This window comes from Henckelia pumila, chromosome 4 (genome assembly GCF_033568475.1).
Source record: "Henckelia pumila isolate YLH828 chromosome 4, ASM3356847v2, whole genome shotgun sequence".
In the NCBI taxonomy this organism is placed as follows: Eukaryota; Viridiplantae; Streptophyta; class Magnoliopsida; order Lamiales; family Gesneriaceae; genus Henckelia; species Henckelia pumila.
Genome location: NC_133123.1, coordinates 197,504,458 through 197,527,812, shown reverse-complemented (window position 1 = coordinate 197,527,812; position 23,355 = coordinate 197,504,458). Strand labels below are relative to the sequence as shown.

Sequence of the window (23,355 nt, the reverse complement as noted above, 5' to 3'; positions counted from 1 at the left end):
GTTTAATATTTTCTGCTGTTGAATTTGTTAAATCGTAGGAACAACAATTGACTAGGCTAAATACATCCGCTGGTGCATGTGTTGTCTAGATTCATCAGTTTCACTCATATGAATGCTACCTTAGATTTAATTCTAGATCGCTGGTATTTGGGTTGATTTATTGGTAAGGGTTAATCTATAACGCTGGTGTCTAATTAACTAAAATTAAGGTGGAATATGAATTAGATTTTCAATGGTGAATATTCAATGAGAATTAATTATTTTTAGAGAATCGATAATCAAGTGAATGATTTCAAGGATGTAATCGACCGATACCAAGACTTTTTTTTAATTGATTTCTCTAGTTTAATTTAATCTTGCATGTTAATTGATTTAAATTCCAAATCCCCTTTTATTTATCTCCAGTAATTTTAAGAACACAAATAAATTTCACTTTTCTCGTGGGAACGATCCCTACTCTCGCTACTACATGTTTATTTAGTTAATCTGAGTTGGGTTAATTTGGGCGCGACACGACTAAGTGCTACCAAAGTTTGGTGCCGTTGCCGTGGAAGGCGTTTAATTTATTTGTGTTTTTGTTTTTTTTTTGTTTTTTTCACCATTTTTTTTTTGTTTTTGCAAGAATTTTTGTGGTGTAATACTTTGAGATGTCAAATCGAAAAGTATTCACAAGTTTTATCCAGCAACACGGAGAGCCTTTCTACGCAACATGGGAAAGATTCAAGGATTTAGCGACCGATTTCATGATTTTTCTAACTGTTCTCCCCTTACATTTTTTCTTGATGGTTTGGATGCAGTGACAAGAAGATGAGTAATTGAAGGAGCTTTCGCAGCCGGTAGTTCATTATTTTCCCGAGATGATGATAGTTTGATGCATCTGATGGATGATATGGCAGAATTTGACTATTACCAGTATTGGGATCTTACACACCCAGATTTTACAGACCAACCATTCGAGCTTCAAAAGGAGGAGGGAAGTTGTTTGCAGTTGATCTTACATTTGCTAGAGGATATCATGAGAAAGCTTGTGGCATCGACTGTGGAAACTATAGAAGATCTAAAAAATTCTAGATGTCACCTTGTGGAGAAAATGGAGAATATCAAGAGATCAATCTGTCATGAACACAAAGAACAGAAAGTGAAGCAAGATACTCAAGCAGTGACCAACCCAATTTGGGTTAATGATGATGACTCAGAGAACCAGGATTGGGAGTGCGAATCAAATCATGCTGAAGATTTAGAGGCGTTTGAGTCTTCTCTTCTTATTGAACCTCATTCGGAAGATGTTCTGGAAGAAATAGCGTATGATGAAAATATGTTACCACTCAAGTTTGAGGATGACGGAGTTCAAGAGTCTATCGATATGAGCTCATCGATAGTATTATCATACACACATCCCCAAGATCCTTCCTTTTCATTAGTACTAGTTTCAAAAGATGTTAGCTTCCGAGAGCCCGCAGAGATGTTCTCTTCCCATGTTTATCAGCTACTTTGGAGTGTTGTTGAGGTGACGAGCTTTAACTGTTTACATCTAGCCAAACTTGAGGGTACATGGAACAAAGACCCATTTGTGGTGTCATATGACACTTACTTTGGGCGTCAGCCGCTCTTTGAGGAGTGCTTCTGAGGGTCAAGCTGAAGACTAAAAATCAAGCGCTGAATGGGAGGCAACCCAGTGTTCTTTTCTTTTAGTTAGTTTTTATCTTTCATTTTGTTTTTGCGTTTTCTTTTTGTTGTTTTTAGAAACCGAATGCCGCCACCTCCGCTGTCAAAGTTTCAATATAATTATTCCGTGATGCTGTCAGACGTTGAAGAGGATAGTGCCAACACTTAAACCAGGGGATTTTCATTTTACATTTTTGCATTGCTTTATGTTTAGTTGTTTTTTGTGTTTTGTGTTTTGATGCATTGATGGCAATGCTTCATTTAAGTGTGGGGGGTACATTCATTACATTCATTGCATTCATTTTGTTTTTGTTTGTTTCGTATGCATAAGTAGGATGATGATTGTTAGCCTATGATGATGGAAGTGAAAAAATGAAATTTTTGAAAATTTTACTCTTGATTGGATATGAGAAACCGTAGGTTGATTGTTGAATATTTTTAAGCACGCATGTTTAACCGGTTAATTGTATCGATGTATTAGATACTGTGGATTTCTGTTGGACCATTGCACGTCAATAAGTGTTTGGGGAACTTGATAGTGCTTTAATCTTGATGATCTATTTGATATGGCATATACACTCTTGGGTGCACCTTTTAAAAAATTTTATTCTATTTTTATAAAAATGCAATTGACTCGATCTGGGTTGCGATCGAGATGTTTGAAATCCGAATCGTCTTGTTTGTGGCTAAGTATGCGGATAAAATGGGGTTAAACTTTTGAAAAAATTTAATTAACAATTCCATCCGGGCAAGGAATGTGAATGAAATTTTATTCACTATTTCCTAGATAAGTTTGTGGATTCCATGGGATTTTAGTTACATCCGGGCTATAGACGAGGGGATTGAAATTCGAATCCTATCTAGTTATAGCTAAGTCTGCGGGTAATTAATGGGACTTTTAAAATGTCGGGTGCAAAATTCGATGGTGCGTAATTATTTCTCAAGGGAGTTGTGTTGTGTTGAAGGATTGTTGAGGGGAGGGTTCTTGATTGTGAGACTTGCACTGAATTGTCTTAGGTCGGCGAACAGTCTTGAAGCTTTGTCTTTTGAAGTTGCATGTAGCTGGGGTAACATGTCACACACGCACGTGCGCATTCGACTGAAGGTGTATCATTGATAATCGAGAGTAGTTGTGAGTTTGTTTTTTGTGGGAAAATTTCTCTGAGTCTATGTTGTGTATGATTAATCCTTGCTTATATTTTTGTTGTGTTTTCATTTTTCTTTTGCATACTTGCTCGAGGGCGAGCAAGGTTCAAGTGTGGGAAAATTTGAAAGTCGTGTTTTGTTTGCATATTTTAGTGTCATTTTGTTAGTATCTTTCATGCATTCATGTGTCTTTGTTCATGTTTTATCTTAATTTTGTTTTATGTCATGCATTTAGCTACATAACATACTCCCGGGTTTAATGTGTAGGAAATATAATGTTTAAATGAAGAAATCGGAATCTGTTCCAGACGCGCTCGATCGGACAAACTCATAGGATCGAGCGCGTCCATAGAAGAAGCAAGGCAGAAGGCCCGCCAATTTCCATGTGCTCGATCCGTCCAATTCACCCGATCGAGCGCGCGAGTCATGCAGAGAAAAAAATAGAATTTTGAGATTTTAAAACTATTATTTTGCGGGTTTTATTTCGTGGGATTTCAAATCCATATAAAAAGAGGTCTTTGGATGAGAAAGAGGATTGGAACGGAGAGATTGGAGACGGCTACAGACAGAGAGAAGAAACATCTTGCAGCTAGGTTTTATCTTTCTTGTTCTTAGTTTTAATTCATTTAGTTTTTGTATTTGGTTAAGGAAGACGAAACCCTTGATTTTATTTACTTTGTGAGATTTTGATTTTTAGTGTTTAATTCAATTTGAGTATCAAGAGTTGTTTTGATTTATTTCATGCTTGTGTGTTTGATTATTAGATTGATCACTTGATAATTATTTCGTACAATCTATCGCTAAATTAGAATTCAAATCCGTAATTGTTTGATTCATCTAATTTGTGAAGCAACTGCGTTTAATATTTTCTGCTGTTGAATTTGTTAAATCGTAGGAACAACAATTGACTAGGCTAAATACATCCGCTGGTGCATGTGTTGTCTAGATTCATCAGTTTCACTCATATAAATGCTACCTTAGATTTAAATCTAAATCGCTGGTATTTGGGTTGATTTATTGGTAAGGGTTAATCTATAATGTTGGTGTCTAATTAACTAAGATTAAGGTGGAATATGAATTAGATTTTCAATGGTGAATATTCAATGAGAATTAATTATTTTTAGAGAATCGATGATCAAGTGAATGATTTTAAGGGTGTAGTCAACCGATACCAAGGCTTATTTTAATTGATTTCTCTAGTTTAATTTAATCTTGCATGTTAATTGATTTAAATTTCAAATCCCATTTTATTTATCTCCGGTATTTTTAAGAACACAAATAAAAAGTTGCTCAAATTCACTAAGAATGATCATACTCTTCTTGTCCAAATTTATGTTGATGATATTATATTTGAGTCAACTAACCCAAAATTGTACAAAAATTTCTCTAAGTTAATGCTGGACAAATTTGAGATGAGCATAATGGGTGAATTGATGTTATTTCTCGAATTTCAAGTTAAGCAGTTGGAGAATGGGATATTTATTAGTCAAACCAAATATACCAAAGAACTTCTCAAGAAGTTTGGCATGAAAATCTGCTCAGCTGTTACTGCCACTATGAGCTCATCAATTAATCTTGACAAAGATAAAAGGGAAATTCCAGTTGAGGTAACCATGTATTGAGGTCTAATAGGATCATTGCTTTATTTAACTGCTAGCAGACACGACATATATTGTATTTTCGGTTTGCCTTTGGGCTAGATTTCAGTCTGACCCTAAATAGTCGCATTACTTAGCAGCGAAGTGATTATTAAAATATCCCAAAGGAATCCAAAATGTTGGTTTATGGTATGCTAAGGATAAATATTTCAATTTAGTTGGTTATTCAGATGTAGATTATGCAGGGTGAAAATTAAAAAAAAAAGTACAAGTGGATCATGTCAGTTTCTTGAAGACAAACTGATCTCATGGTTTAGCAAGAAACAAACGTCCATTGACACTTCCACAACTGAAGCAGAGTATTTAGCTGCAGGAATTTTTTGTGCCCAACTGCTCTGGATACAACAACAATTGAGAGATTATGGAATAGAGGCTAAGGAGTCACCGATCTTCTGCGACAACACTAGAACAATTGCAATCACATATAATCTTATTCTTCACTCTATAACAAAGCTTATTGATTTCAAACATCATTTCATTTGTGATCATGCATTAAAGAAGGACATTAGACTAGAATATGTCTCTACTGAACAACAAGCAGCTGATATCTTCACCAAGAGGCTCCCGGAGACTAAGTTTTCTTACTTTAGAAATGTTTTAAAACTTATTAATTTATATTAAAGAATTCATTTAGGGGGAATTTTTAGTCTTCAAGAGATCAACTGATAAGACAGTAGTCAGTTGCCTTCAAGATAAGGTGACTCGGTTTGGTTTCGAAATTGGACTAGTCAACTGACTCAGTCTGGGTGGAAAATTGAATGTAGTCAACTGAGCTTTTGGACCAACTGATCTTATCATTTACATTGGTTATTACATGACTCAGTATTTGATTCCATATCAAATAAGATGAACCAATCAAAATATTTCCTTTTCAAAATATTTTTAAATGTTAAATTTCACATCAGAATAATTATGTTTTATTAAAATATTTTCTTTTCTATGACAGACCGCCACGTGTCATGTTAGGGAATTTCAAAAGTTTCATCGTACATATCTACCATTGGTTATGTTATTTTAGTTTGACCGCCTCAATTTGAAATTCTCTACTCATTCTTTCTTTCTAAGAAAATCGCAAAAACCTTGATCTTTTCTTCTTCACAAAATCAATTCTTTCAAATGGCCAGCTCACCTCCGACGTACATTTTGAATGCTATGACAGTTGATTTTGAATCATTAATTGTATGATTTGAATGATGAAGGAATCACCTCATTTTTTCAGAAGATAGAAACATTAGGACTTCAATTCTTTCTTGCTGCTAAATCTCTTGATATCTATGAGAAGGATCTTATTTCTCTGTATCGCAAGTGCAGAAATAATGAAGATGGAGCAGTAAGATTATATATTGTTGGACATCAAATGATTGTCGATGAAGCTTACTTCGCTAAATTTTTCAAGATCCCGACTGAGGATATCTTTGATTTCAACACCATTTCAGTCCACGATCTCACTGAGATATAGACATTATTTTCTAACTCAAGCCAATCAGTTAGCATGTCTGATTTCAAAAGGGAGGTCAAAATGGAAATTCAATTATTAGCAGATGTGGTGGCCCAAAGCCTTCTTTCCAATGCAGGTTCTTTTGCAAAACTGACAATTGAAAAATTCCGAGTGATGACGGCTATTATGAAGGAAATCAAAATCAATTGGAAAGCTGTTATTTTCAAGATTTTCCACAATATGGTGCTTGAGACCAAGCAATCTTATGGATATGCTATTCAAATTAGTCATTTGTTGGATCAGTTCGGCATCAGTCTACAGCAGACCACCACACTTCATAAGTACAAAATCTGCAATATATGAATGATCTTCGGTCAAAGAATATTTCTGAGAAGCAGTCTGCAGCTGAGATTTTCAAACCCACAGCAGAGGTCACTGCCACTTTGAAGCAGTCCAGACTGACCAAAAACGATGTCAAAAGAATTTCTAAATCCAAGAGAAAGTTGATAGTTCATAATAATGATGATGATGACAGTGAACAAGAAGATGTGATGGTAAAGCCGTTGCTCAAGAAAGTCAGGACATATAGGTCCAAACCCATATCTTCACCATCAAAACTGATCATTCATCCAGTCTCAAAAGCTACAATCACCATGACTCAAGTCCTAGCTCATCTGATGAAGCTTTTCATGAAAGACGTGTCAAACTCAATTCTGATCCAAGAGGCAAAGCGATAACAGCTGCAGTTCCAATTCAGGAGATTGCAGATGTTCATGAGGAGGCTCCTGTAGAAGTTGAAAATTTTGTCAAAAGCTCTACAACTCCATTACAAAATGTTTTTACCTCCCACCGTTCTGTCACCAGCAAGACCCATTGGAGTTTTTTATTCTCGTCAAATAGTTGAAACCACTCACACTGGTTTGGATTTAAAAGATGGAGAAGATAGATCAACTATGGCTTCATCTTCAGACGTTGACAGGCCGACCAATGCCATTCAGACACAAATTGATTTAACAATGGATGAAGTTTTGGAGTTTGCCGAGAACTCTACAAATGAAGTGTTTGATGAATGGTACAAGCACAGGACAACCACTTTTTCTAGAAACTTGAAATAGAATGGTGAATTGTGAACTTACATTATTTTGGAGGAGACTGTTCTTAAAACAGTCAAAACTGTTGTTAATCGGCCAACAAATATATTTGCGGAAGGAGGCCAAATAATAGATAGAACAATAATAAATATTGCTTGACATAAAAGTAAATAACAAGAGATGTTTATGGATGTTTAGAAACAAAACTCCTACGTCACCCCTTCTTCCACAAGGGAAGGATCCACTAGAAGATTTTGGCTTATACAACGTCTTTTATGCAACCCACTCCAACCGTAGAAAATATCTTTTGTCTAGATCGAAACTCCTAGAACACAACCAAGTTAAGACTCCTTGTCCTTACACAAAAATACAGTTATGAGTGAATCCATAGACTCAAACGATAGATCAACTCCTTATAAATAACAGGCAGTTGAGAGTTGATTCTTGGTCCTTGATGATCCTTGGAGATCAAATGTATGGCTTGTATATGTGGGCATGTTGAGCAGATTAGATAAATCTTTTATGAGTGCTCAAACAGCTTTTATCTCTTGTTGTATATGTTTGAATATTTCTTTCTCTTGCTCGCTCTTTGTTTTTTTTTTCTGAAGCTTTCTCTCTAATTTATATATGCATCTTTGCAACGTTCATCATCGTCGTAAATGCATGTCTCCTTTGCCTCTAGATCTTAAATAATCTTTATGAGGACTTTAATGATATTGCATGTTCTTCAATAAAAATGTATGGATCTTGAAACGGTCTTTATATTTGAAATAAAACTTGAATCATTAAGATAATATATACTCCAATTTATCTGATTAATTCGTATCCTTAGAAGTCTTGACTAGAATGGATATGTGAACAGTTTTCTTCAACTGGTCTTGAAATGTTTCACTGTAATGTTTTACTGGACTGCATACATTTGGACTGCTTGCATCTCGACTGCTTGCATCTTGACTGGACTGCATGCATCTCGACTGGTTGTATTTAGACTGCTTGCATCTTGACTGGACTGCATTGAAATATTTCTTCATGTTTTGTCAAATACCAAAACTTTATCTCAAAACTGTTGATATTTCAGTTTCCTTGGACATGAGGCAATACTTCTTTGACTTGATGCGGATCAAGAGACTCACAGCTATTCATGCTCAACTCACGAAACACTATAATCCGACCGCAAGAGCATCATATGAAGGTATAGCCGTGTTTACTCAATTGGATTCAGATCTATCTTCCCTGCAGCATCAAGTCAACCTTTGGGAACAAGATCAAGTGCTTGTTATTCCTGAGCCATACAAGAATCCCAATCTCAAATCCAAGCCAAAACCAGCTCCTAATCCCGACCTTTGGGAACAAGATCAAGTGTTTGTTATTCTTGAGCCATACAAGAATCCCAATCTCAAATCCAAGCCAAAACCAGCTCCTAAACCCGCTCAAAAAGATGCTCAGGAATCCAAGCCAAAACCAGCTCCTAATCCCGCTCAAAAAGATTCTAAGTCTTCTGAGCACACTATTGATCAAGTGTTTTGGGAAGTAGAGAAGGACAATGATCAGGTTGTAGAACAAACTAAGTTCTGCCCAACTGAACATCTTCTCAGTCCAGTTCAAGATTAACATATGGGTAATTTTTCTTTTCTTGAAGTTACTAGAATGAATATTGATGAGGTGTTGCATCAAGTCACAAGCAACATTCAATTTGAACACAACTCATCAATTTTTGAAGGAGATTGTCAGTCGAAGAAGAAAATGGATGAAGATCTTGAGCCTCACCAAGAACAAATTTTGGATATGGAGAGTCCACTACTGGATACTGCAAATGACTGAATCTTTTACTCCAAACAGTTTAGCATCGGTTATCTACAAAAGACCTTCTCCCCAAACTGAATTCATTTTTATTCCAAAATTCTTCTTTGAAGCAGCTGAATCTATTTTGGATTTTTTAACTCCAGCTATAAAGTACGCCAGATCCTCAGAAGACAATCAGTCAGAAGAATCCATTGTTGATCAAGAATTTTTTTTAGCTTGAACTAGTCGAGCCAGAAGTCCAAACTGCAAGAAAAATTGAAGTTGGTCAACAATCAGAATCCGATGTCAAGGGAAAAAGAAGATTGATGAAGAAGAGAGTACTGAGAAAACAAAAACTGACATTCAAATCTTTTTCAGTCGAGGTTGAGGAAGATGAAGATTTTTTTACTAAGGCTAAACAGTCACTCAAACTTAGTCTTGGTCAAGGTCCTTCTAATCTTTGTGAAGATGAGCTAAAATCGGTTGAGCCTACTGATCAAGAAGAAATTGATTATCTGACTATTACTTTGAACGGCATTGAGACCACACTGGCTACAGAATGTTCAAGCCATCAAAAATGATCAAGGTCAAGTTGGTACTCACATTTCGGCCATTAATGATTCATTGACCAAAGAAGTTGTTTTCCTTCAAAGACAGTTCACTTTATTGTTCAAATCATTGAACCGATTCAACCAGGCTAAATCTTCTCTGCCTCAACTGATTCAATCTCAATACAAACTCAAACATAAAGTGGATAATCTTTCTACTCAAGTTCAAATTCGATCTGCAGGAGACGATGACTGAATATTTTCATGTCATGACTAATCAGATCAAGTCTTCTTCTTCTCTTATGCAGCAAATCTTGATTAATCAATCCAGTTCTTCTCAAGCTACTCAACCACGAGGAGGCCATCAGGGACAATCTAGCATACAAACTCCTACCAGTCGAGGACCCGGAAATTATCGAAATTCATCAAGTCACCGAAAGTAGTTCAGCATCGTTTATTTTATTAACACTTGTCTGTTGGATCTTTCGGATTATCTTATTTTTGAAGATATTAATGAAATTTTGTCAAGACAAATGATCTACAATTTACATCTTGTGTTTGTCAAAAAGGAGGAAACAAATAAGTTAAGAGTTAAGATTCTTTGACTAAAAGAAAATAACAATTCAAATGATAAGTTTTGTCAAACACCGAAAAGGAGAAAATTGTTGAGGAAATTAAATTTCGGCATTTTTAAGTCAATCTCATAGCCAAACTGCACCACTGAATTGAACTGAGAAAAACTGGTTAAGTAAACTGTTCCCGACCCAAATCACTACATGGACAAAATAGTTTACCTACCCAGACTGCTCACCCAAGCAGTTTGCCTACCCAAACTGCTCACATCACCAAACTATTTGCGTCACCAAACTAAAACATGTCACCAGACTGAAGCACGCCACTCTAAAGTATTTTATGAAGTTAGTCTACCAACATTCTTGGAATAATCGGTTGATGTCAGTTTACCTAAGTGAATAAAGTTTTTGGTACACTGACACTCAACAACCGCATTCGCACACTTAGTTGTAGTATTGCATCAGAGAATGTTGATGTGACAATACAAATAGTGCAATGGGTAGAACTTGAAGGCAACGAATATTATTTAAATATTATAATTGTTGTCACCAAAGCCTATAAATAGGCATCAAGATCAGTTTTGGTAGAACTCTCGCACGAACTAGCCTTATCGCATATATCATCCTACCAAAAGCTTTCATAGTTTACCAAGAAAAACTGATTGAGAACTTGAAGCACACATTCTAAGATATTATCTGATCATTGAAGGATCACTATGTGCTATTGTAATTGAGTTGTAAACACTTTGAATTAAATTCAGTCTAGGACTATTTTATTGTTCAGTTACTAGTAGTTTTGAGATAGGCAGTGGGGTAAGACCTAGTCTTTGATTGGGATTTTGCAAAGATTTGAAAAGTTCAAAGTATTCTAGTGTAAACCTTCCTACCAAAGAAAAAGAGGTGACGTAGGAGTATTTAATTCTCCGAACATCCAAAAACATTTGCTCGTGTTCTTCATTTCAGTTTACCATCTATTTTCATTCTTGCATTTCATTTTTCTACTTAGTGTTCATAATATGTTAGTTGACGTTTTGCCACAACATTCATTTTTTTGTCAATTAACATCGACAGTCAAGAAGAAGATAATTCAATTACCAACCCGATTGATTTATAGTTTTCTTTGAAGAGATTTTTTGAGGTGTATTCACTCTCCCCTTCCTCTACACCCTAACTGATCCTATCAATCATTTTCTTTTAGTCCGAACACTGATGTGAATATGGTTGAGAATATCAAGTCTATGATGGCAATCCCATTGGTTCAAAGCCACGAAGTGTATCTAGGATTACCAGTTTTCTCCATGAGAAGCAAAAGACTGTAATTTGGTTATTTGGTTGAGAGAATTTTAAAAAGGTGCAAGGTTGGAGTAACAGAACTTTTTCGATGGGTGGTAAAGAGTCTCTGATTAAATCTGCACTTCAGTCGATTCCCACTTATGCAATGTCTTGTTTCCGTATCCCAAAATCAATTTGCGAGGAGATAGAGCGGAAGTGCTCTAACTTTTGGTGGGGAGTGGATGAGGGGAAAAAGTGGTTGTACTGGAAAACATGTAAAGCCCTTAGTAAACCCAAGTGCATGGGAGTTATGGGTTTTCGGCAATTGGAGGCCTTTAATAAAGCGATGTTGGGCAAAGAAATATGGCGTATTATAGAAATCCGAGATCATTATTATCAAGAAACCTCAAAGCCCGATACTTTCAACATTATGACATAATGTCGGTTGGTCTAGGGTGCAACCCATCCTTTATATGGAGATCGACCCTATGGAGCAGGGCCCTATTAGAAAAAGGTAATTTATGGCAAGTGGGTAATGAAAGGAAAAGCTCCACGTTTGGTGACCAATGATTTATTGGAGCATGAAACATACTATACAGTAAGCACTCTTGTAGAGAATGGACGGTGCATGGAATGAGCAGTGGCGGAGCCACGTATAGTGACCCCTGGGTTGTAGTAAACTTTATTGCTAATCAGTTCTCGAATCTTGAGCAAGTGGATTGGATTTTCTTCAACACATTTGACAAGCTTGAAAATGAGGTAATTAAGTTGTTTGACATTAATTTTAGCCAAAAGTCATTGATTTGTTCTCATTCTTTGATCATATTTTATACAAGTGCATTAAACTAGTTCATTAATTCGGTGAACATCCAACTATCTTTGAGTTTACATACAGAGCACTTATCCTAGAAGTAGAGGTTTTTGAGTTACTTTGTTATGTAAAAATGGGATCCAATTACAGATTACTTGGTTTTATACATGTAGGAATTAGTTATAATTAAAAAAATCCGACTTTTTTCACTGTAAGATGTTATTCCAACTTCGTAATATGATTTCAAAGTACTAGAAAATATATATGCGAAAACTTAAATTTTTGTCTTCCTTTTACAATTTTGGTCCGTTGTGTTATCAAATTTCAATTTTAACCCAATTGTATTTTTTATTTTTGGTGGTTTTAGTCGTCTTTCCGACGATGTGTCGATGCGTTACTGATGTAGCACCAATATTGTGATGACGTTTGTTATATCACGTCAGCACTCTTGATGAAAAACAATACTCAATAAATTGCCAAAAATTTGAAGATAAATGACTTAGAGTGATGTTTGTAAATATAGATGACCATATATTTACTATTACTTTAAAAATTATCAAAAACTTCAAACTGTCTTTCGCATAAAATTAAAATTTACATACGTTACTTAATTTTTCAAATTTGACATGAGATGGGATTTTGAGAGAGTTTGGTTCCAAATCTTAGAATGTTCATTTGATTCTTTGATGTATAGGTTATTGAATGGATGTGTAGCAGATGGCCGATAAAGACCATCAGTCCTACGATCTCGTTGTTACAAACAAACGAGGAAAACTCTGACCAGAAAAATGATCATATGATCAGTATCTTTGAGCCAACTGATGAAGAAACCTGCACAGAATGGCTAGACTTGAAAGAAACAAACTCGATCCTTTACTTGTCATTTGGAAGTTTTGTATTGCTTCAAAAAGAACAAATGCAGGAAATTGCATTTGGCCTAATGATGAGCAATTGAAATTTCTTGTGGGTAGTAAGATCATAAGAAGAGAATAAGCTCCCTCTAGATTTCATTTCTAATGTCCAGGATCGAGGTTTTGTCGTTAAATGGTGATCACAACCCCGGATCTTGGCTCATCCTGTTGTCTCGTGTTTCATGACACACTGTGGGTGGAATTCTTTTCTTGAGGCATTGAGTTGTGCTGTGTCGATTATAAGAGTGGGGCTGTGGGGTGATCAACATATAAATGCCAAGTTCATCAAGGATGTTTGGAAATTAGGCATTCGGGTACGAGTTGGCGACATCAAAAGAGAGGAGATTTCCAAACTTGTGGAAGAAGTCGTGCATGGAGATAAAAGGAAAGAGCTTAAAATAAATGCTTGTGAGTGGAAGGAATTGGTTGAAGAAGCTATGGGGAAAGGTGGGAGTTCTGCTAAGAATGTTGATGACTTTGTGTCGCACATCTTGGGTAGCTAATATAATTACTTTGTTGTCTTGTCAGATTACTTGATATTTTTTTTATGACGTGGAAATCCGCAGCCGAATTATGTAGGATTTTTATTTGTGTAACGATCCATTGTTTCCAAAAAATTGAGTATGGGTAAATCTCTAAGCTGGTAGAGATATTGTTGGCAATGATGAATCCATTCATTCATTTAATAATACTGACACAATCAAGTATAAGTGAGGCGTTTTGGTTGGGCGATACTATTACTCGAGATCTCCTTTTTTATCCAAAGAAACTTCTCTTATCGGGACAACCTATTGAACATGAAAAGCGACGGGTAATATGGTGGATTAACAAAAGATAATAAAAAGAAAAATAACAATAAAAAAATAATGAAAAGAGAACACTGGGTTGCCTCCCAGTCAGCGCTAAAGTTATAGTCTATAGCCCGACTATGCAGAAGCAACCATCAAAGAGCGGCTGCCGCCCATAGTAAGAATCATACGACTTTACTTATGAGTCTTGATTTCCTACGCCCTCAAGCTTGGCGTGATATGACTTTGTAAGCTCGTCGGTCCATCAATACTCGGCATGAACTGATTATTTTGGAAGGAAACTCTGAATCTAGGCTGAAGCTCATAGAGTATGGAATACTGTGGAGTTGGTGTCAATGGCAAGAAAGGATCTTTTAATGGTGTACATGTAAAGACCATTGACGAGGTAAAATTTTTTGCCGTGGATATTTCTTCCTCCTCTACTGTCACTTTGACTCCTTGTCACATGAAGATTCTTCAAAAAATATTTCCTCATGATCTAGCACAATTACTTCATTCTCTTGGCAGATCTCAGAAAATCTTTTTATGAAACGCTCAATCTTTTCATCCAAAAAACTCAAAGAGTTGATGCGGCTTTCCAAGAACTGATTTGTCTCTGCTTGCTTTTTCACAATGTTCTCCAACTGATCCACATGATCCTCAAAATTCCCTATACACTCTTCTTGATTTTCAGGTGGTTGGTTTGCAAAATTTTTGGAGTTGATATATGGAGGATATGTGTGACTCCAAACCTGCAGTGAAGGATCACAATGTTAATGGTAGTCGAAATCTGTCATATCATTTAACAAGTGCATAGCACTGTTATAATCTCTTTTGAACAAGTGACTGTCAGTTGCCAAAGTTCCATAATCTATCCAACTTCTTGTTGTCTCATCCAAACCATCATAAAAAATTTGAACTAGAGTGTAGTTCGAAAAATCATGATATCGACAATTGTTTGCCAAATAATTGAATCTCCTCCAAGCAGTGTAGAATGACTCTAAGTATTGTTGGCCAAACCTTGTAAACATCTGTCGATGATCCATCTTCAAGTACTTTACAAGTAAGAAACAATAAAATTAAAATTAAAAATTAAACAAATGCAATAAAAAAAATTATAGTCTCAAGAAAATAATATTTCCTAATATTAACTAAACAGTCCCCGACAATGACGCCAAAAACTTGACCGCTTAATTCGGTATTTACTAGCAAGCCCACTAGGTCAAGTTATAGTAAATGGAAAGAGAGTTCAAGTATCGATCCCACAGGGACTATTGTTAATTCTCAAGATTTGATTATTTTACTTAATCTAGACAAAATAATAGAAATGAGTATGAATTGAATAAATTAAAATTTTAAAATAATAAATAATTATGAAATTAACTAAAAACTAGAACTCATTAATAATTCTAATTAAAATTAGCCAACCAAGACACACGCAGGTACCGAACAAATCATGTAACATGTAGTCAATTCAGGACTCAGATTTAAATATTAAATTACGATGAATTCTCCTAACTTGTTTAAAGGTCTATTTCTAGAACAATTAAACATATTCAAATATTAACGGATCAATCTTTCATAATTATAATCAACTACGAATGCATTTAGAATTGTGAGAACTCAGTTTGCACCTAAAACCGCACAATGAAATCGAATATTATTTTTAGTCAATTTAACCTCGTGTTGATTAATGGAGTGATCTAAATCAATTCCTCCTCTATCGATTTAGAATCGATTAACATGCAATCAAATAATTGTCCAGATCATTCACAATACAAATTTAAATCCAAAAATCAATAATATAAAACTAAATCTGAAAAATCCAAAACAAACATTCAAGTTTTCTACATAATTTTTTTCGGCCCAATCACATGATCTTGGTTGAAAGAAAACTAATCAATAGTTGAAAATAATATTCAAACAAAAGTTGAAGAATTTAAAGAAGAAAGGAGGAAAACTCTGAAGAAGATTGAGCAGATCTCCAATCTGCAAGCCTCCGCCTAGCCACCCTTTTGTCTGCGTGAATCCCCTGTTTCTCACGTCTGAAAAGATCCTTTTATATGGCTTCAAAAGCCCATGAAATAAAGCCCGCAAAATAAGAGTTTTTATTTTCGAAAATTCCGATTTTTTTCTGCTCCGCGATCTCTCTTGCGCCCTCAATTATTTTTTTCACGCTTCACAAGTCTCGCTCGAGCGCATGTTCTTGCGCTCGAGCGAGATGATTTTTGCCCGAGATTTTCTTTATAGCACATCATCAAGCGCGGTAGTTCCCTTTAAAATTATATATATATAATAGTTGTAGACAACCAATTAATGTTTTTAAATTTGGATTGAAGGAAAATATTTTAATTTATGTTTTTGTTACACACACACACACACATATATATATATATATATATATATATAATAGTCGCTACCCGTCGATGCACATTAAGTAAACCTTCGAGTTAACGCAATAGCCAACGAACCACGTTAGATAGGTAAACTGCACTGAGAAAATAATCATGTGCATTGTAGAGGTACGGACTCCTAATAATTAACAATAAAAGAAACACTTACCTACTAATTAATTAACCAACTAAGACGAATATCTTACATTTACTTTGATCTTTTAAAACTATTTTTTGGTCCAGATTTGCCATGGCGAATAGTATCCAATGTCTTCTTAAACTTTTAAGTGATATAAAACTTTATAAGAAAAAGTAAGAAATTATTTAACCTTTTCGTTTTTCATGAAGTAGCTAATACTCTGCGTGAAAAATTATCGTATTTATTCAACATTTTTCACATAAATGGACAAATTCCCTTTTTCTATTATTTATTTTCCGCTCATAATTTATCTTAACTACGCATTTTCAAAACTAATCGTAATAAACTTCATATATAGTTCTCACCATCTCACAAAAAAATAAAAATTTGTTGTAAATAATATTATGTAGGAAAATATATTTTCTTGTCAGCTCATTAGCGCAATATCAATCATTATATTTTAGTCCAAACACTTATGTGAATATGGTTGAGAATATCAAGTCTATGATGGCAATCCCAGTGGTTCAAAGCCACGAAGTGTATCTAGGATTACCAGTTTTCTCCATGAGAAGCAAAAGACTGCAATTCAAGTATTTGGTTGAGAGAATTTTAAGAGGACACAAGGTTGGAGTAACAAAACTTTTTCGATGGGTAGTAAGGAGAATCTGTCTGTACTTCAGTCGATTTCCACTTACTCCATGTCTTGTTTCCGGATCACAAAATCAATCTGTGAAAAGATAGAGCGGGAGTGCTCTAACTTTTGGTGGGGAGTGGATGAGGGGAAAAAGAGGTTGTACTGGAAAACATTGAAAGCCCTTAGTAAACCCAAGTGCATGGGCGGTATGAGTTTTCGGTAACTGGAGGCCTTCAATAAGGCGCTGCTGGGCAAAGAAATATGGTCTATCATCAAAACTCCAGGTTCATTATTAGTAAGAATCCTCAAAGCCCGATACCTTTCAAAATCTGTACATAATGTAAGTTGGTCTAGGTTGCAACCCATCCTTTATATGGAGATCGACCCTATGGCGCAGGCCCCTATTAGAAAAAAAAAGTACTCTATGGCGAGTGGGAATGGAAGGAAAAGCTACACATTCGGTGACCGATGAGTTTCTGGGGTGACGGGTTGTATGGATTCCCACGAGGAGCATGGAACATCTGTTACAGTAAGCACTCTTGTGGAAAATGAACGGTGGAATGAGCAGTGGCAAAGCCACGTATAGTGACACCCGGGCTTTAGCCCGAGTGACCCGAAATTTTTTTAAAATTTTTTATATATTAATTTTGAAAAATATTGGATTAATTTGATGTTAGTCTGGGTGATTCGATTCAAAAGGTTGAACAATTCTAAAATTTAAAATTTTAGCCTGGATAAAAATTTTTATATATTAATTTTGGAAAATTTTGGATTAATTTGATATTAGCTCGGGTGATTCGATTCTAAGTGTTGAACAATTCTAAAATTTAAAATTTTAGGCTGAATAATTTAAGAATTATGATTTCGTAATTGGAAATGAACCACTAGTCCGACATCTTTTCTCCTCTCATATTGCCCTGCCCCAAATGTCCTTGCTATTCCTCTGCCGCACCAGATGAAAACTTCTATTTTCCCATATAAAAAATAAATAAAATGTTAGATTTTAAGCCATGAAAAGAAAAAAAAAATAAAAAAAATAAAAAGTACATTTCTGTGATAATACACGTTCTACACATGGTCTTCCTCACGGAGATAACAAATCAAAGGACAGAAAGAAAACAAAAACATTAACAATGGCAGCTGAAGATCATATTGGAACAAGAAATCGCAATGATCTTCTTGTACTCCCTCACCCTTCACAAGGTCACATAAGTCCTGCCCTCGCCTTCTCCAAATTCTTAGCCTCGAAGGGTCTGAAAAACACCATTTTAACTTCAACACTTTTGACCAAATCAGCCAAGGTTTCCTTGAGCAGCAGCTCAATCAGCATACAAACTATATCCGATGGTTCCGAGGTTGTTCAGGATCAAAACGAGACCTTGGATGAGTACTTCCTACGTCTAAAGCGATGTCTTTCGCAGAATTTGGATAGATTTCTTGAGCAACAGAAGGAATCTGATTCTGTTGCTAGAGCCATCATGTATGATTCTTGTTTTCCATGGGTCTTGGACATCGCTCGAGGGCGAGGCTTGCTTGCGGCGTCGTTTTTCACTCAATCTTGCTCCGTTTGTGCTGTATACTACCATTTCAGACAAGGGTTGTCCAAGTTTGTGATTCTTGTATACTATCAATGCCCGCATTGCCACGTCTCGAGATCGGAGAGCTGCCCTTCTTCCCTAAGGTTATAGATCCTAATTACGATGTAGTAAACTTTCTTGCTGATAAGTTCTCGAATCTTGAGCAAGTGGATTGTGTTAGGAATCAATCCGAAATTTGGTTATCGAGAATTCACCAAACAAACTAAACACACAGATAAGAACAATAATCCCAAAAAGCAGATAAAACCAACGCACACAGATCAATCAACCAACTCACGCGAAAGCGATTAAACGACGCAAGTATTTACGTGGTTCGGCAATGAATTTGCCTACGTACACGGGAGAACAACACAACACTTTTATTAATCACCGACAGAACAACCCAAGCTCAAGAACAGAGCTTATTACAAAGATGAACTCAGACAAACTATCAAGCTAGATACAGACACGATTCAAGCTATTGATACTTGAATCTTCCCGTCACAATCTACGCTTAGTTTTCTCCTCCGAAATCTCTTCTTCTTCTCTCTCAATATATTCTGAAGAATTTTGATTTTATGTTATTATCATTGCGGCCAGCTTCCATCTGCTTATATAAAGAATTAGACCGACTTTCATCTTGGGCTTTAGGTCAACAGTAACTTACGACCCAAATATAAAGTCAACCTGGTCCAGCCCCATTAGCCTTCATTCATCAGTCTGATCTTCCCTCGTATTTCGATCTGCATCGATCTGCCTGCAAGCTTCCAGCTTTATGGAAACTTCATCTGACTTCTAACCAAGTCACAATACTCGAGCAATCTATCTGCATGAACTCATCCGAACACCGAGCTCATCTGATCTGTACCATTCGATCCGATCTCTTCTCTATTCTCATTCAATCTGATAGAAGCATACTTCAACAATCTCCACCTTGATTCTTTCAGGTTGAATGCTGCTCTCCATCCTAGCCTCCTTGGCTAATTTCTAATCACCGCATTAACTAAGTCCAAACATTTCTTGAACTTAGCATACGGCAGTGACTTCGTCATAGCATCTACAGGGTTTTCTTCTGATGATATCTTCACAAGGATCACATCTCCTTTTTCAATCACATCTCTCACGAAATGCATCTTCACATCTATGTGTTTCGATAGTTCATGATAGACTTAGTGTTTCGTCAAGTGTATTGCACTTTGATTGTCACAGTGTACTACAACTTGATCTTGTTTTACACCCAACTCCGCTATCATTCCTTTTAACCACAATCCTTCTTTTATGGCCTCAGTAACAGCTATGAATTCTGCCTCAGTGGTAGAAAGGGCAACCACTGACTGTAAATTTGACTTCCAGGTGATCGCTGTGCCATAAAAGGTGAACACATAACCAGTCAATGACTTTCTCGTGTCTAAGTTCCCAGCAAAATCTGAATTCACATATCCAACTACCGGATCAATCTTATCTTGCTGTTTTTCAAACTTCAACTCCAACCCAGTTGTGTTTATGAAATATCGAAGAATCCACTTAAGAGCTTCCCAATGATATGTTCCCGGATTAGCCATAAATCTCGACACAACACTCATTGTGTATGCCATATCAGGCCTACTGCACACCATTCCATATATGAGACTCTCCACTCCACTAGCATATGGAATACCAGCTATCTTCATCTTGTCTTTCTCACATTCAGGTGACTGATTCGCAGATAGCTTCAAATGCTGTCCCAGAGGGGTCAAGACAGATTTTGCTTGATTCATGTTATACCGCAGAACAACCTTCTTCAAATAGTTCTTCTGACTCAGATGAATCTCCTGCCTTTTCCTATTTCTCACTATGTCCATGCCCAGAATTCTATTCGCTTCACCCAGAGCTTTCATCTCAAACTCTGTGTTGAGCTGTTGTTTCAAGGATGATATCTCTGTCCTACTTGTACTTGCAATCAATATATCATCAACGTAAATCAGTAGGTACAAGCTAACCTGCCTTTCATCCTTCTTCAGATAGACACATCTATCCTAGTGGCTTCTCACAAAACCAATACCAATCATGAACTCATCAAACCTCTTGTTCCACTGCCTCGGACTCTGCTTCAGCCCATACAATGATTTTCTCAATAAGCAGACCTTGTTCTGGGTTTTCTGATGTATGAAGCCCTTTGGTTGTTCCATATAAATGGTTTCTTCCAGGTCACCATGTAGAAACGCAGTTTTCACATCCATCTGCTCAAGCTCCAAATCGAGCTGGTTCACCAGTGCTAACATAATCCGGATGGAACAATGTTTGACCACTGGAGAATAGACCTCATTAAAATCTATCTCTTCTACTTGACCAAAACCCTTTGCAACCAATCTTGCTTTATACTTGATCTGATCTGTACCAGGAGTTCCTTTCTTCTGTTTATAGATCCACTTGCATCCCAATGTCTTTTGATGCTTCGGTCTGTCTACTAGCTTCCAGGTTTGATTCTTCTCAAGTGAGTTCATCTCTTCATTCATAGCTTCAATCCACTTGTTTTTCTTCTTACTCGTCATAGCTTCATCATAATTATTTTGCTCTGAATGATCCACCTCCTCAGCTACTGTAAATGCATACCAAGCCAGATCAGCTTCACCAAACCTCTTAGGAGCTCTGATCTCCCTTCTGGTTCTGTCCCTTGCAAGATTGTAAGTGCTCAAATCCTCTGTTTGATCTCCTGCTGTCATAATCTCATCTTGCATCTCTTCTGACCCTTCATCTGGCACAGAAGACTCCACCACAATCGGTAGTTTATAATTCACACTGATCTGACTGTCCTTTCCATCTGTATTCATTTTATATCCCATTTTGGATTCATCAAACTTTACATCCCTGGTGTTGAAGTACTTTGGACCTCTTGATTTTAGGTTCCAAACCTTATAACCCTTCACACCATCCGGATACCCAATGAATATACATCTTATTGCCCTTGCTTCCAACTTGTCCTGTTTCAGATGAGCATATGCAAGACATCCGAATACCCTCAAGTTTGAGTAGTCTGCAGGTGTTCCACTCCACTTTTCATTGGTTTCTTGAAACCAATCGCACTGGATGGACACCTATTGACCAAATAGCACGCAGTAGATAATGCTTTTCCCCAGAAGGACTTAGGAAGAGAAGCATTGATCAACATACATCTGACCCTTTCCAGAAGAGTTCTGTTCATTCTCTCTGCCAGGCCATTTTGCTGTGGCGTTCCTGCCACTGTTCTGTGTCTGGTAATGTCTTTCTCCTTGCATAGATTGACAAACTTATCTGATAAGTATTCCAGCCCATTATCTGTTCTCAGGTGTTTAACTCTTCGATCACTCTTGTTCTCAACTGCCAACAGCCATTCTCTAAACTTGTCATATGCTTCATCCTTAGTCTTTAAGATGAATATTCATACTCTCCTTGAGTAATCATCTATCAAAGACATGAAGTATCTGCCTCCACCATGAGTTTCTGTCCGAGAAGGACCCCATAGATATGAATGAATGTAGGCCAATGGTTGCTCAGTTATGTGACTTTCTTGACCAAACGATACTCTTTTTGATTTCCCAATAGCACAACTATCACACAGCTCAAGTGATTCGATCTTATCTCCACCTAACAGACCCTGTTTAGACAGCTCATGTAATCCCTTCTCTCTTACATGTCCAAGCCTCAGATGCCATAGCTTGGTTCTGTCTTGCTGTTCCTGAATACTTGTTGTACTTCCAATAATCGTTTCACCTTGTAGTACATACAGGAGGTTCCTCTTGACAGCCTTCATAACTACCAGAGATCCTTTAGAAACTGAGATACTGTCTGCTCCTGATTTGAATGAATATCCCTGAGCATCAAGTGTTCCTAATGATATCAAGTTTCTCTTCAACTCGGGCACATACCTCACCTTGGAAAGTACTCTGTCGATCCCATCATGCATCCTTATTATGATATTTCCAGAGTCATTTATTCTGCATGATTGATTATTCCCCAACAGTACCATGCCCTGATCCGATTCCTCCAATTTTTCAAACCAAGATCTTATAGGACACATGTGAAAGGAGCATCCTGAATCCAGTATCCACTCGTGGTTCTGATCACCTTTAGAAACCACCAATACTTCTGCTGAGTCATATCCATTTGTAGCTACGGCCAGAGTACCATCTTCTTTGGGTTTTTCCTGCTGCTTCCCTTTCCTTTCCGGACAATCTCTTCGCAGATGTCCAACCTTCTGACAAGCATAACACTTCATATTACCCCAATTTTTGTTCTGGTATCTTCCTTGACTCTTCGTTCTTGCCCGTAAAGTTCTCAATATCAAACTTCATTGATCCCACCATCTTTGCTTAGTTTCCCACAGACGGCGCCACTTGTTAGGAATCAATCCAAAATTTGGTTATCGAGAATTCACCAAACAAACAAAACACACAGATAAGAACAATAATCCCAGAAAGCAGATAAAACCAACGCACACAGATCAATCAACCAACTCACGCGAAAGCGATTAAACGACGCAAGTATTTACGTGGTTCGGCAATGAATTTGCCTACGTCCACGGGAGAGCAACACAACTCTTTTATTAATCACCGACAGAACAACCCAAGCTCAAGAACAGAGCTTATTACAGAGATGGACTCAGACAAACTATCAAGCTAGATACAGACACGATTCAAGCTATTGATACTTGAATCTTCCCGTCACAATCTACGCTTAGTTTTCTCCTCCGAAATCTCTTCTTCTTCTCTCTCAATATATTCTGAAGAATTTTGATTTTTTGTTATTCTCGTTGCGGCCAGCTTCCATCTGCTTATATAGAGAATTAGACCGACTTTCATCTTGGGCTTTAGGTCAACAGTAACTTATGACCCAAATATAAAGTCAACCTGGTTCAGCCCGATAAGCCTTCATTCATCAGTCTGATCTACCCTCGTATTTCGATCTGCATCGA

The 23,355-nt window shown here is 36.7% G+C and overlaps 1 pseudogene; it reads left to right on the top strand.

Moving 5' to 3' along the window:
• The first annotated feature begins 11,117 nt into the window (after positions 1–11,117).
• LOC140862564 (mogroside I-E synthase-like) lies at positions 11,118–13,397 on the top strand (annotated as a pseudogene).
• Positions 13,398–23,355: the final 9,958 nt, after the last annotated feature.